Here is a 2,500-nt window from a genome sequence, read left to right as displayed (position 1 = left end):
CTTTACATAAACAACACGACTAGTGTGTGCGTGACCAGAGGTCGCCGAGAGTGCCGGAGAGGGATGCTTCCTCTCACAGTGTCAGAGGCAGACTGAGGTGGCAGACTGGTTCTGAACCGCTGTCAGACGCGGGTGCCAGCCCTCGAGTTGCCATGCAGCCATTCTCTCGCTCTTTTGTCCACTCTCCAGGCCCACTAAAGTGCTTGTCAGTGCCACAGAGAGTGTTGATAGGGAATGACACTCAATAATGGCCGTCTGCTTGCTTGAGGAGGTTTGAAATCCATTGCAATTGAATATTAGTGTTTTCGCGGTGTTATGTATAGATGCCATACTTCTCTGGACGGTCAGTCTGCACATTTTCTGGATGTATTTACACGGAGAGTAGATGTTGCATTACTACATTACCCTAGGTAAATTTAACCAAGACTCAGGATATTTACTCTTACGCATTAACCTGAGGACGAACAAGCTATCAGTATAATGCATTACATTCAGGTAAAAAAAAAAAGTACATATGTGAATTCACGAAAATCATAAACACATTCACGACTTATTTAAACAAACCCTAAATATTTAAGAAGACAGAGCTACTTCGCTCTTTTCCAAAATTAGGGTAAAAAAGTAGGACCTGAAATGACTCGTGATAATAATACACCTTTTTTTACTTCCTCATTCAAGCTAGAAGGTTAGTAGGATGAATCACGCGAATCTAGCCGTTATTCATGGCTATCATGGAAACAGTTCATTTCAGGCTAAAAAGGAGAGAGAGAGAGAGAGAGAGAGAGAGAGAGAGAGAGAGAGAGAGAGAGAGAGAGAGAGAGAGAGAGAGAGAGAGAGAGAGAGAGAGGGGGGGGGGGGGAACGAGAGAGAGAAACTAAGATTAATAGATAAATTAATCAGTCGATTACTAGAGAGAGAGAGAGAGAGAGAGAGAGAGAGAGAGAGAGAGAGAGAGAGAGAGAGAGAGAGAGAGAGAAAGAGAGAGAAAGGGGGGGGGGGAGAAACGAGAGAGAGAAACTAAGATTAATAGATAAATTAATCAGTCGATTACTAGAGAGAGAGACACACACACACACACACACACACACACACACACACACACACACACACACACACACAGAGAGAGAGAGAGAGAGAGAGAGAGAGAGAGAGAGAGAGAGAGAGAGAGAGAAAGAGAGAGAGAGTTTGTTTACACGTTCCTGATATTTATCTTTATTTTAAATCTAAATAATCCTGGTTTGTTTACGCCGTCATTGAGAGTAACATGAATATGATATCGTTTTATCTGCCGCCCTTTTGGATCTATGATAAACCTTAAACATGATATCTTATAAGGAAACATCCATGGAATGAAACCATTATTATGTTGCGCAAAGGGACACTATTTATATACCTCCTTTCTATCACGCAAAGCAAAACAATACATCCCAAAATAAACATATTGAAGAGAAACAGTTTTATTACTTTATACCATACAACACTAATCTATAATCCTTCTTTCACAATACAGAGAGAGAGAGAGAGAGAGAGAGAGAGAGAGAGAGAGAGAGAGAGAGAGAGAGAGAGAGAGAGAGAGAGAGAGAGAGAGAGAGAGAGAGAGAGAGAGAGAGAGAGAGAGAGAGACAGAAACAGAGGGACAGAAACAGAGAGAGAGAGAGAGAGAGAGAGAGAGAGAGAGAGAGAGAGAGAGAGAGAGAGAGAGAGAGCGAGAGCGAGAGAGAGAGAGAGAGAGAGAGAGAGAGAGAGAGAGAGACAGAAACAGAGGGACAGAAACAGAGAGAAAGAGAGAGAGAGAGAGAGAGAGAGAGAGAGAGAGAGAGAGAGAGAGAGAGAGAGAGAGAGAGAGAGAGAGAGAGAGAGAGAGAGAGAGAGAGAGAGAGAGAGAGAGAGAGAGAGAGAGAGAGAGAAACTGAGACATAGACAGACAAATACACAGACAGGAAGACAGTCAGAGAAAGAGACAGGGAGCGAGAGCGAGAGAAAGAGGTGGGCCCAGTTAGTCATACATAACAGTCCGATTTATCACAGTGACAGACCGCCGGTACTTTAGCGAAGGGTATAAGTCCAAGTCTTCCCCGGGCACATGGTTGTACTCTGTGACCTGTAGATCTGAGATTGCCTTCTTTCACTACGTGTGCTTGCTAGGGTAGTAATACTTGCTGGGTGAGGCCCTTGATCACATACCCGTGCTATTAAGTTTAGGTCATGTGCCTATGTCGTTATGTGTGCTTCACTTTGTTTCGCGTTTTCCTTTAAAATTCTCGTATTTTCCTTTTCTTTTATCTTATTATTCTGTGTTTTTGTTGTTGTTGTTGTTGTTGTTGTTGTTCTTTACATACTGGATTGTTATATGAAGCATTTCCTAATGTTTTTCAAGAATGACCTTTGAATACCAGGCTTTTCGGCACGTATAACCCTTCTTCAAACACTCGTTTCCGAGTCATCACAGATTGTATCATGATAGGTTCGGGTGTACTTCAGCTACAGGTGTCAGCTTCGC

The 2,500-nt window shown here is 42.8% G+C and overlaps 1 protein-coding gene across 4 annotated transcripts in view; it reads right to left on the bottom strand.

Annotated features, from left to right (window-relative positions):
- The window catches only part of LOC125046785 (rho-related BTB domain-containing protein 1-like), a 108,355-nt gene extending 108,263 nt beyond the window's left edge, over window positions 1–92 (bottom strand). For all 4 annotated transcript variants that reach the window (XM_047644726.1, XM_047644724.1, XM_047644723.1 and 1 more), the window contains exon 1: window positions 1–92. This exon is cut by the window's left edge. The gene's annotated coding sequence lies outside the window, so the exon portion shown is untranslated.
- Window positions 93–2,500: the final 2,408 nt, after the last annotated feature.

Source organism: Penaeus chinensis, chromosome 39, assembly GCF_019202785.1.
Source record: "Penaeus chinensis breed Huanghai No. 1 chromosome 39, ASM1920278v2, whole genome shotgun sequence".
Lineage (NCBI taxonomy): Eukaryota > Metazoa > Arthropoda > Malacostraca > Decapoda > Penaeidae > Penaeus > Penaeus chinensis.
Note: the sequence above shows the minus strand (reverse complement) of the source record. Positions and strands in the feature narration are given on the sequence as shown.